The sequence below is a fragment of the Mesocricetus auratus genome, unplaced genomic scaffold, assembly GCF_017639785.1.
Source record: "Mesocricetus auratus isolate SY011 unplaced genomic scaffold, BCM_Maur_2.0 Super-Scaffold_100020, whole genome shotgun sequence".
NCBI classification, from domain to species: domain Eukaryota; kingdom Metazoa; phylum Chordata; class Mammalia; order Rodentia; family Cricetidae; genus Mesocricetus; species Mesocricetus auratus.
Genome location: NW_024429201.1, coordinates 8,447,098 through 8,460,751, shown reverse-complemented (window position 1 = coordinate 8,460,751; position 13,654 = coordinate 8,447,098).

Sequence of the window (13,654 nt, the reverse complement as noted above, 5' to 3'; positions counted from 1 at the left end):
ACATATTTTTCAAATCATTTGGCACAGAAGAAAGCATGAAAAGTATATTTATCGTTCACTTGGTGAAGCTCAATTATTTTATAATTATACTAGCATTCTTGAATTCACATGTATAATATCACCTGGTTTTGGTTATTGAGATCAAAGAAGATCTGCTTTTCCAAATGATCCCAGGAGCCCTGCATTGAATCTATTTAAAAAGAAACCCCCTTCTTCTGCCTGCCTGGAAAACTACCATAACGTCTTTGAAAATTGTATGGTTTGTCCCACTAGAAAACTGTGTAGTAATGTAATCATCAGAAATAGTGGTTGTTTTGTGGTCATTGAGAGATACAGGAATGAAAGAAAAGTAGAAATCAAAGACACTGGAAAAAACAAAGTAGATTGCTTTATTTTAAGTGCAGCCTTGCACAAAAGACTTTTGTATTTTATTGCGTTTCTTTAAATTACATTCGTCTTGCACATTCATTTCTTTCTTTCAACAGAATTAAAAAATGAGAAGTGAATTAAATGTAAGAAATTATATAAAGAATGATTTTATTTTAATAGAGTTAGGTTAGTTAATGGTTTTGTCATGTGAAGTTTTTACCATTTAAAATTACATTTTCTTTGGAGTCTTCTCATTATGATTCATTTGGGTATAGAAGAACATTGGTCTGTTTCCCACAAGCTACACTACATTATAAACAGATGTTAATTTAGCACTATTATGACAAGAGCACAGGGTAGTAACAGTGTAGAGAAGTATGCTTTGGTCCTGGTCTTTACAGGCATTAAATTCTGCGGGAAGAGGGAGCTTTGAATATTCATCAAAAGAAAAAGGGAAATGCAAGGAGCTTGATCTGAAGATAAGGAAAATAAGAGAGACAATAAGATCAAGAGGTGCTTGAGGGTTTGAAGAGATGACTCAGTGGGATCTCATGAGAATGTGAGTTCAAATCTCCACTAACTACATTTAAAAAAAAAACCTTCATTACTGTGCTGCCTCTGTTTCCAACACTGAGGGATGGGAGGTGGAGGGAGTGGATTCTAAGAGCTCCCTGGCCAGCAAGCCTAGTCAAATGGGCAAGCTTCAGGTACAGTGAGAGAGTCTGTCCCAAGGGAATAAGGTAAGGAACAATGCAGGAAGATGACTTTGACATATTACTCTGGCCTCACATGCTCAAGCATCGGAATGCACTTACATACTCACATGTATACACTAACTACACACACACACACACACACACACACACACACACACACACACCACATTCTCTTAAACTAAACTTTGACTTTAGTATGAATGACAGGAAGCCCAGCACATGAAATTAATTTGTCTCCTTTATTTCTTACTTGTGTGACTAATACGTTAAGCTTGCTCATAAGGCATTAGATATCTCATATTTCTATTCATCAATCCTTCACCTGTTTTGATAGCTAATTTCATATATCAGTTTATCTGGATTACAATACCCAGATGTTTTGGTCAAAAATCTATTTGCATGTTTCTATGCTTGGGGAAAGGTATCTCACATAAAGTGCATGAGCCTTCTGCAGTAAAATAAAAGATCAAAGAGAACATAAGTCTGGCTACCCCACATCCCAAAGCCAATAGGGATTCTACCAGTGTATGGCCTTTGTGAACTACAGCATCAGTTGTTCTCTGGGCTTCAGCCCACCACCCTCTCAATGGATCTTGAACTTCCCAGCCTCCCTAATGGTGAGAGTAAACTTCCTAAAATAGATCTCTGTATATACATCTCCTTGTTCCTTTCCCCCAGAAAACTTTGAATAATACTGCCGCCATTCAAACTTGACTTGCCTATGGGCACTTGTACACTTCTAGCAGCTAAAAGTAGGGACTTCTAACATCTATTTTTAGATTTAGCCTATAACTATACCCTAATACCAGTCTTTTATGACTGGAACTATTGATAATGTTTAACTTGGGGGGGTCTCTGCTCAGTACATTTTGACTTGTCTTGAACCTAGACCCTCAGATTGTCCCTCAATGACCAAGTTCTGGCAAATAGCCCTACCCTCTTAGTGATATGAGCATTTTTGGGTCAGTCTCCAGGACTAATGATGGGCATCTCCTCATGCCCCTGGAGTTTTTGTTGCTTACCCTAAACCTGGACTTTTCCCACCCTTGGCCTAGAGATATTTATGTTCTGTTTATCCTTTGTTCTCCTAAATGGATCTTCCAGATGTAGAGAATCTTAGCTCTGTTTTCAAATGTTGGCCCAACTTCTATTTTCTAGCAGCTGGACTTCTTCAAACTGTCAGGGCCTCCCTTTATGTGCTAATCAACTCACTACTATCCAAACCAAACTTCTGACTGAGGTAAAGCACCTAAAGTGCCTAGTTTCTGACTCCAATTTTCTCATTTGCACCCCAAATCTACCCTCCTACACAAATGCACGCTGCCTTATACCTAACTTGTCAACATCTTGGGTCCTTCTAACATTCCATAGATGTGATATGAAACCTTCAGAACAAACTTCTTCCATTGCCTGGCAGCAACCTACTGAGGCTTTAAAAGCTACAGAAATGCTATTGTTCTCTAAGATTGTCTATGATTCTCTTGTTTCCAGTGGTGGTGATTCTATCCTGCAGCACTTTGCTTACGTCTCTATTGCAGAGTCTGGGCAGTGGCAGAATTACCCATTCTCACATTGGTTTTATCCAGACTTAAACTCCAAAGGGCATTAGTTCATTCTTATTATTATGGCTCAAGGGACTAGCTCACCCTTTAGAGTTTAATTCACCTTTGATCCAGCTATTGATTTACATTTCTGGGCATTGTTCAGTTTCCTGCATTGTTTGAATAGAAAATTCTTTATGTTTCATCAACTTGTCCATATATCGACCATTAACCTAGAATAAGTGATCATGACATTAAATTACTTTCCTTGCACCAATTTATGTAGGCACTTGTCTACAAAGTAGCTCTCAACTAGATTATAAATGATGCCAATGACTGGTGCTTTATCCTAATACTTATCTGAGTGCCAAAAGTAATGGCAATGAGAAAGAAAATACAAAACAATGCTCCCCCATTTAAAACCTTAAGTTCAAACAATGAAAAACATATGAAGTAATAAAATCTGTAAAAATGTTTTTATTCTCTATTCGCAATGTTGTTTTCATCAGAAAATTTAAGCTTCCAGTCAGAGTAAACCTTGTTTATTAGCATTAGTATCAAAACTTTGTTGCTAGTCTAGAATAGAAAAGATGACTTAAGTGTCATTTCTCCCTCTCAGGCACCTCATTGTGAGGCTAGGTAGCACTATATGAAGACCCAATGATTGACAAACTGACAAAACTCAAACTCTGAATTGGATAACCATGGTAAATGCTGATTTTTCTCACTCTTGTTTTTATTTTTTAATGATTAGGTGTGGTTTTGTTGTTGTTGAAACAAGTTCCCAGAGAAAGTAGAGATAAAATTTTCTAACTCATAGTGAACTATCTATCTACTCTCAGAAAAGAGGGGCTCAAACAAAAACTGCAAAGTTAATGTATTTGTCAGGTAACATTCAATGGTTCTGACAAAGCTGATACTTTACACTAAATAATACTCATTACCAGTTTGCTGAGAATAAGAGTTAGGGGCCATGGCTTCTAAAATCTTTACTTGATATCATAGATAATACCACAATGCTGTCTGTATAGACACTTTGTAAAGACAGTTCTGAAAGAATGATACCTCCCAGATCCATGCACTGCTCTTGAATATGTCCTGGATTGACTCAATAGGATGGGAAAGTAGTAACACTGCATGAATTTGAATATTAGCACAAGGAAACTTGAAGGCTTCAGTCTATAGGCCTAGACTACCAAAGAAGTAGCCAGAACACCCTAAGACAATAAGCTTAGGAGAGTGTATTAATGGACTCAAGTCTACAAACCTAGCCAAGCCCAGTCATCAAGTCATCTTCATTCTGGTTTCACATCTACGCATGGAGGATTGATCTAGACATAGCTCTCAGTCAAAGCTTCAGACGGATCCAGCTTTAGTTTACAACTGAATGTAACCGTACAGAAGACAAATAATAATAATGATGGTTATAATAATGGTGGAGGTGATGATGATGGCAACCAATGACCAGTCAACTGATAGAAGCCTAGGAGACCATCTAAATTGCTATTTTGAGATACTAAGGATAGTGGTGGTTTGCTACTCAGATTACTGGATTACTGGAATGATTTAACTAAGGGGTGTGAATTCAGAAACTAATCTTGATACAAAAATTCCAGTCATACAAAAATTTCCATACAAAAATTCCCAAATTCATCATCCACTAAGATGGGTCTTGGGCATAGCAAAGAAGATACCATCTTTAAATAGGCCTTTCACTTAGATATACCATCAGTTTAATTTTATATACCACCACTTTAATCCGATTTAATTTTACACTATTTTCCCTAGATTCTAAGGAATTCTATTCATTTTATGATTTGGGACACCGCTAACCCTGAGACTTCAGAAAAGCAGCCAGTGAGAGAACCTTCTAGGCTATGAATTAAAGCAATGGGGATAAACTGTTACCCCAGTTCTAGTAGTAGATAGGTCTGTCCCCTATTCTTTTTCCTCCTATAAACAGGTGGTGCTGACAATAGCATGATGATATTGCTAAGGCAAGAGTGAAGATTCCACAAGACAGTGAGTCTATTGAATGTCCCTCTTCCTCTCCCAAGAGCTCATACTCACCCTTAGCTATCAGGGACAGTGCAAGACGGCTCTCCAACAAGTGTCTGTGAGATTAACTCACTACATAAGTACAGTATGTACTAATTAAAAATGACTTTTGCTAATATTCACAATGACAGCTAAAGAGCATATCAGGAAATTCATTATATATATATATGTGTGTGTGTGTGTGTGTGTGTGTGTGTGTGTGTGTGTGTGTGTAATACATACAAATCTTTTAATGCCTAAACCCTGGGGATTTCATTTGGGGATAAAGCATGTAACTTTATAAAACCCAAACAAAATCTTGGTCATTCCATTATTGCTTGAGTCTTGTCCAGGGGTGTTATCTCTCCACCTCATTGCATACAGACTCTGACCAATGAGAACCAAGCCTCATGATCCAATCTGTTACTTTAATGTTACATTTGGTTTTGTCTCCCTTAACATGATATCTCTCTACATCTCCCCCAAATATAGAGATTTTTCTCTAAACTAGGGAGTTTCTAATATCTTTAGCAATGGAGACACCTCCCCAAATGTAATGGCATCTGCAATCCTACATATAAACATTGGAATGAAGGTTCTCTTAATAAATCAGAGATGGAATCCACAGAGATGTTTGCTCCACCTCTCTTGGCACCCTGAGGTTACTCTAAAGAACTATTAAATATCTTGAAATTAATAGCCTAGTTATTAAACAACTATTCCTTTGCAAGCATGGACATTTGTGTGTTTGTGTGTGCACACAGAGGCACCCATGTGAATTGGGGTGTATATGTGTACCTATTTGAAGGTCATAAGTTGATATCAAGTGTTTCCTCAATCATTCTCTACTTTTTGGGTCTTGAAGCACCTGATGCTCACCAATTGGCTAGATTGGTTGACCAGAAACTCCCAGGGATGCATATCTAACCATACCCCAATTATTATATGGGTAATAAGGATGTAAATCCTTATCTTGTGAAGCGAGCCATTTATCTATTGAGCAATCCTCTAGTTGAGGGTAACCCCCGCCCCCCACTCCCACCCCCCACTCCACTCCCTTACCCCCATCCCCGATTTACAGATAACTCCAATAATTGCCATTGAGATTAACACTCAGTTCTAACTCAGGCAATTTGTTTGGGATATATTACAACCTACAGACCTCCTCCGAGTATCTGTGTTCTTGCTACCAGAAGTGACTCCCAGGTCAGAGACTCATGACCCACTCTGCTTCAGCATGAGACTTCTATTCATTTATTTACTTACTTATTTATTTATTTACCTATTTATGTATTTATTTATTCATTCATTAATCTTTTATTAGTTATTTAATCATTTATGTATTTACATCCCAACTGCAATCTTCCCTCCCTTTTTTCCTCCTAAACCCTCACCTTACCTTCCCTCTGTCTCTCCCCTCCTTATCCACTACCCCTTCATTTCTATACAGAAAATGGCAGGCCTCCCATGGATATCAACATGGCATATCAAGTTGTATCATGACTAATCATCTTGCCTTGTATTATGACTGGACAAGGCAGTCCAGTATGAGTAATAGAGTTTCAAAAGCCAATAAAGGAGTCAGAGACAGCCCCTGCTGTTAGGAGTCAAACAAGACCAAGCTACACAACTGTTACATATATGCAGAGGGCCTAGGCCAATCCCATACAGGCTTTCAGGTTGTTGGTTTAATCTCTTTGAGACTCTATGAGCCCAGGTTAGTTGATTCAACCTACAGTCTGTTCTGCCTATAGGTTGTGCTAGGATAAGGTTGTCACAGAGAATGTGGGAGTGGCCAACCAATGACTTGTCCAGCCTGAGACCCATGCCACAAGAGAGAGCCTACCCCTGACACTGCCTGGAGCACCAGGACCCAGAGCTGAATGGCCCAGAGACCTCGGATAGAACCAAACACAACTGGAGGGGGGAAAATCAATGCAATGATGCTAAAAATATTCTGCTGTACTCATAAGTTGGTGCCTAGTCCAATAGTCATTAGAGAGGCTTCATCCAGCAACTGGTGGAAACAGACGCAGAGACCAACAGCCAAACATTAGGCTAAACTCGGGGAAACCTGTTGAAGAGAAGGAGGAAGGATTGTAGGAGCCAGGAGAATCAAGGACATCACAAAACCTTTCTTATTCTACAGATATACAGTCACCCACTACCAGCCAGAGAGCACTGCCTGCTTTTAAATAACTCATGTGGTAAAGCTATGAAAGACAACCTTAGTCTGTTAAGGTCAGCTGATCAGTATCCCTGAACTACAAAAGAATCATGGAAGGCCACCTTGGAATTCTGCCTGATGTGCATTCTATTTCGGCCACTCTCAGTAGCCTAGTACTGGTCCAACTTCCCTACTTTCTTACATCACTGGTGTGCTTGATCAGCAGAAGCATCCGTGGACACTGTGGTCTAGAAAACCAGTTGCTCAGGCATCAGAATTCTGCTCTTATTTAGGCCCAGAGTCTTCACATTCCATTGGAAAATGAGAAGACAGAAACTATTGGAAGATGTTTAAGGGGCTGTATGCTGTGGCCTAAGCCCAAAGTGGCCTACACTGCTCCTACCCTCATTCCCTTGACCAGGATTAGTCATGTAGTTGCAATGGTTTGCAACAGAGTCTGGGAAATGCTGACTGTGTGCCAAAAAGGAAAGGGCAATGGTGAAGACTAGTCTTTGCCTCACTCCTGTTTTCTGTGAAGCCTCTGATAGTGTCTAGTGAACTTCCAGAGGCTGAATGATAGCTTTTATCTGGCTCTCTTACTCCACCAAATGGTACTGTTTTGGATGGCTTAGCTGCAAAATACAAAATTTTTAAAAGATGAGTTTGCCAAGCTACCTCCCTACAGACTCTAATGGCATTCTTTCAACAATTTTAGGTTCTAGGTATCAAGCATTTGTTCCATGAAAATATGTAAGCTTCGTTTTCCCTGTGGGGAAACGCTTATAGTTAATTTGGGATAGTTCCATTTGGCACTGAGAATTTTGAAGTTTAGAAAGTGATGTGAGAAGAAAGGGGAACACACCACCCATGCTCAATTCAAGTATGTAAGGTAGACTCCACCATTTTCATATTATCAAGGAAGTCCCTAATTACCTTTAGGAATGTCCCCTGAACTACTGTCTACAGACTCTTCCTGGTGGAATTAATTTTTCTTTGGGGGAACTTGAAGAAAAGACTTGACTAATTTTGGAAACTTAGAATTCCTTGGCTGTAACAAAGAGAAGCACATTCCACTTTAAAGACTTTAAAGTCACACCTTGAAAATGAAGATGATTCCATTACTACCTATTTTAAGGATGCTGAGAAGGACTAAGGGGTCCTGGAAGCCCTTGAAATGTGCAGGACTCATATATCCAAGGTTATAAACAACCCAGTGTTCACAGCCATGTTTTACAGGATTGTTTTGGTTGTTGCTTATGTAAGAATCCTTTTATACATCAGAGTTCACTGGTTTCCTACTTGCTCTGCTTATTTAGGTTTTTGTTCAAATAGTTGATGCATATATACTCTATATAAGAATTTAATGAATTACCAAAATCTTGGTTGCTTTTTCATTCATACTGCCATTGACATGGAGGGAAGGGAGAAAGCAGGAGGCTAACAGAGTCACAAGGCACATTTCACATCTCCTCAGGTGGAGATGTGAAGGAAAGTAATGAAATTACTCCAACGCATAAGGTGAAGCATTTATCTAATTATTCTTTATCAATAAAAAACCCGAGTCAGATATCAGGGTAAGAACTGAACTAACTGATCAGAGAAGTGGCAGAGAATCAACTAGTGACCTCCAATCTCTCTCCCTTTTTCCTCAATCCAAAATGGGGCTGAGAATATTTCTAAGCTGTTCCCTACTACTACTTCCTGTGTCTCTCTATATGTCCTTAGTTCTCCAGACCTCTATGGCTAATTTTGGTCATCTAGTAGCTAGCTCCACCCTCTGATTCAAAATAAACTTTATTGCCAGTCTTGGAAGTATCAGATTGTGATCAAAATAAAATAATCCACATTTCCCCCTTTTGTCCAAATAAAAAGGGAAGGTTTTTAACTCTAAAACAGTAAACTATATATAATAAGAACAATTATGAGGTAAGAATTGCATTCACAATGTCCAGTTCATTCATAATTGGCAAATTCAAAGAAAATACTCCAGTATGTATCCTATCCTTGGTGAGTACAGAGTTTTGTACCTAATTCACTTTCTATCCTAACTTGTTTTACCAACTCAAAATTATCTTTTTAGACCTCAAAACATTTCTTTAGATAATTCAAGCTTTTATATCTCTCAACATAATATACTTTATACCCCTTTTGTCGGTTTCTTTTCTGAATTTGATAAAAAGGAGAACTGAAACTATAACTATCTAGTCTACAACCCCATCAAAGACTTGAGAAGGATATAACAATCACCTGAGTAAACAGAAAGTGTTAAGCAAACAGCTTTCAAAACTAAAGAAATGACAGAGGCATCTGGCTTCCTAGACAGTCACCCAAGTTTCCTCTACAACATTGGGACATTCATCTTTGGCCTACAGGCCTAGAATATCTGACTGACTTTTCTGTGAAGCAGGAACATTGAAGTATTGTCTTACCTTCTCTTGACAAATTTCAGCAGCTGCCTTCTTTTGTGTCCTGCTTTCCGATTTGGACAGCATACTGTCAGCAGTCAAGGCAAGGTAGTTTCTTGCCTAGTAGCTAACTTTGCCACAATGAAATCAAAGTCCATAAGGAGGTTCTTCAATGCCTATCATACTTTTGTGAATACTGTCTTGAGCAGACAAGCCTCACTGTCATGAAAAGCCATATGTTGCTATGACATCTTAAATGCCATATTCTGTAGGTCTGTGGAGTGTTTAAAGAACACCTATCTATGTATAATATCTCTCTTTAATCTTGAAAACGTACTTAACATGACTACAAGTTTGATTGCTATAGGTGACTAACTACTAACCTGCATTTCTTAATTATTCTAAACAGTTTTCAAAGACTGGAACTTTACACAAGAGTAGAAACATATATACAGCATATTCTAACATAAATAACCTTAAATTTGTATCAATATACTATATCCCCCTTTTTCAGAAAGAGATCTCTGAATACAAACTGTTTTGTTTAGTTTTTTCTTGACCATGACCAGTAACAACTTGCAACCAACCCCCTTAAACCATGGCAAACATTTTAACTCCCCAAATGTCCAAAAACCACCCACTCCACCACTTGAAAATGTGGACATTGTGCTCGCTAAACTTCTTCCAGCATTCTGGGGGGTTGACAGCATCTTTAGGGGACCCTAGGATATTGGGGTAATGGTCAAGCTCTGGGAGATCTAGCTGTATTTTTTTGTTTAGTTTCTGTGAGATGGGAAAGTATATAGTTTATCAGAAGTCCTAGCTAGGAGTAGTCTGTGAGGCTGGACCATCTCATCTGGCAGCTTTGAAGTTGTTTTGGATGCAGAATTTTGAGGAAACTACAACAAAGGCATTCTGAGAGGCTGGATCACCTGAGCTTCTTGTCTTTGTTGGTGTTGGTCCATTTTTGGAGGGGGAAGGAAACACACAAACTGTTAAAAGTAACATATATCTGCATTAACACAAGTGCAGTGTGCACAGGTTATCTAAAGATGATTTTCTGTTGTATGTTTGAACAGGTAAAAGTCATCTGTCACCTTTATAAGTTCGTTTGGACTGCATAACCAAACTGTAAAATAACTCTCTATCCATGCCATATGAAAGGATGGCATGTAATAATAAGTCATGTGGACTCTGTCACCAACAAAATTTATCATGTCTCATCCACTCTCAGAGCTGTTCCCACGTAGAGGGGTCAGCATACACATCGCCTGTCTTGTAGGGTTTTTTTTTCATTTTGTTTTGTTTTTTCTTCATGTCTGTAGTCAAGATTTTCAGGCAGTCTCCCCCTGATCAAATCTGGTCTTTATTAATTTTGAAGAAATCATATTTTTTGTTTCCTATAGAAACAAAAGCAAAATTTCTTCCCTTCTGACTTCCATTTTGAAGTTAAGACATTCTTAAAATATATAGTTTGGTATAATTTAGCAATTTTCATACTCCAATGTTTCTCAGCAGTTACTATTTTTGTTCATTAACATTTAAAAATTTGAAGTCAACAAAACACCATACAGGATCCAGACAGCCTATGCATTTCCCATCTTTACACAGCTTTTTTCTTTTATATTAGTTTACTCTCTTTTAAAAAATTGTTTTATGATTTTAAACTATTTTTATGACTTCTAACCCCATTTTCTTTTCTTTCCTTAATATCTAAGCACATTTTAAAGCATACTGTATCTGTTTAAAGGTTTTTTCAGTCTGGGCCTGACATTTAGCACATCCTTAGCCTTCTCTGACAGTGTGAGTCAAACCTTAATCTGTTAAGTGGCAATTAGGCCCTCCACTGTGTGGCTCTGCTTAGCACATGGTCTGGTGGCTGGCTCCACCCACTTCAGGTCAGTGAGAGTGAAGCCTCATGCTTTTGAGTCCCAGACTGGGGTGGTCTGTCTGCCCCAGATCCAGTCGGCACTTCTGTGTAGTCTCCAGTCACTGAGCACTGTGTCACCTGAGGCTCATAAACCCCATTTAACTGCCCCCATTAATAGCAGGGTCTTTTAAGAGGACCACACCTCTGTATACCACAAGCACTGAGCCTAATCAGAACTTTTTCCCCAGCTTTCTCAGGCCCTGTGTGGATTTACATGCTAGTAGAGTGTAGCCTTCCCTGCCATCCGCCTGGGCCCTGCCACAGTTGTAGTCCCCAAATAACACACAGGCCGCTAATTAATTATGAAGCTGTTGGCCATTTGCTCTGTTTCTTACTGGCTATCTCTGACTTAAGTATTTAACCCACAATTGTTAATCTAAGTATTCCTCTTACCAGAGAAAAGGGCCCGGACCTCTTACTCCTGTGGCGGGCTACACTGTGTCTCTCTCTGTCTCTCTTTCCCAGAATCCTCCTTGTCCTAGTCCTACCTATCTCGCTTCCCTATTGGCCAACAGTGCTTTATTCAAACCAATCAGACACATATTTACAGAATGACATCTCCCAACACATGCTGGCCACCAAATGAAGCATTTATCTAATTATTCTTTATCAAGAACTTGGGACTCAGATATCAGGGTAAGAACCTAATTGGTCAGAGAAGCGGTGAAGAAGCAACCAGTGACCTCCTCTCTCCTTCTCCTCCCTCAATCCAAAAATGGCCAAGAATCTTTCTAAATCCCTCCTTACTACTTCCTGTGTTTCTCTATATGTCCTCAGTCCTCCAAACCTCTATGGCTAATTTTGGTGAGCTAGTGGCTAGCTCCTCCCTCCTATTCAAAGTAAACTTTATTGTTAATGTCAGGAGTGTCAGAGTGCTAGCAAAATATTCCACAAAAATAAGATAGAGATATGATCAAGAAGTCTTTATTTTTATAGTACAAACTCTTCAGACTTTATCTATGGCTTTTTTTATGAGCATCAATGAGTCAATAAAATAAACCTTAAAGTAGACATTTTGGCCATTCTTGATTTATACTCGGTTCTGATCCATGTATTGCAAGCTCTTCTGTATCTCCAAGCTCATAATCCAGAAACTTGGAAAGACCCCAAGAAACAAAATTCTCAAAGGCGCTTTCTCTGAAAGCATCCTTACCATCATTTTCTGTCTGTGTAGGCACTTCTGGCTGGATCAGGATGAGACAGGTATTCTGGCACTCGGGAGCCAGAGAATACTGAGTGTTACACAGCTCAGATGGAAAGGTATTCTGGAGCTCGGGAGCCAAGGACTACCACAGGCCGTAGTAAGCTGCTTACAACCCTGCCTCAGGAAAAGGCTTCCCAGTGTATCGGCTCCACTCCGGCAGGAGAGGTTCTTCCAGCTGGGGATGTTTGCCCAGTGTAGCAGTTTTGCTCCAGCAGGAGGTTTCCCAGGCTTCCCGGGCAAGGTTGTTATAGTTCAGCTCTGTTCCCAGAGTGGAGAGCAGAGTGTAACAAATCTGCTCTGCCAGGGGAAGGTTTCTCCAGCAAAAGTGTTACTTGACACATCTCCAGACCAAAGAACTGTTACAGTGCACCTTCTACATTCTGGCCATAGCGTCAGACGAGAGCTTCAATCAACACTAGAACTTCAATCAAGTGTCTCCTGCCAAACAGAGACTGTCTAATCTACTTAAGATTTTATTACACTAACATTTTATTCTCACAGGTCCCCATGAGATTGTCATCATCCCATCTCAGCAGGAAGTAGTTTTGAGAATTCCACGCCCCCTCTCCCTACTATTGTTATTATAGGATACTTTACACCTGTTAGTGTTAGTTTTCAATTATTTTAGAGTTGAGATTGGAAGGAGGTGTTCAGACTTGGGTGTTTCTATCAGGTAAGTTTAGGTTTAGATGGGATAGATGTTTGAGACATTTTGTTCATTGATACAAGTTAGTTTTGTTTTAAGTTGAAATATCTATTTTAGACTAAAAGGGAAATTGTAAGGGGAAACTTAGGACTCTGCCATTAGCCACGTGGTGCTCTAGAGACACATACGGATGTGGTAACGAAAGGGCGGAACAGCACCGCTAACCACACCCACTTTGGGCATGACTAGAGAAAGGGCAGTGGAACTATGCCAATAGCCAGGCCCACTTTTGGGCGTGGCTAGGGGCACTTACGGAGGAAGGAATAAAAGACTGAACAGCAGAGTGCTCGCTCTCTTTTCTGCTTTTGGTTTGGTAGAGAAAGACTTGACTCATCTGGGTTGCCCATTTTCTCTTGTGAGTAATTTCTACAATAAACAGTCACCTATACCCTCAACAAGTGTGCCATTTATCGTTGCAGCATCCTCCCTGCTTGCTCTGCTCTGCTCTGCTCTGCCCAGCATTGTCTCTGCTCTGCTGCAAAAGAAGAACTTCACCCAAAGCTCATCAAAGGGGTTTATTGGGAGGGAAGAATCCACGGTGTGGCTGCCTTCTGCCAGTGCGGCAGAGGGCAGCCGGGT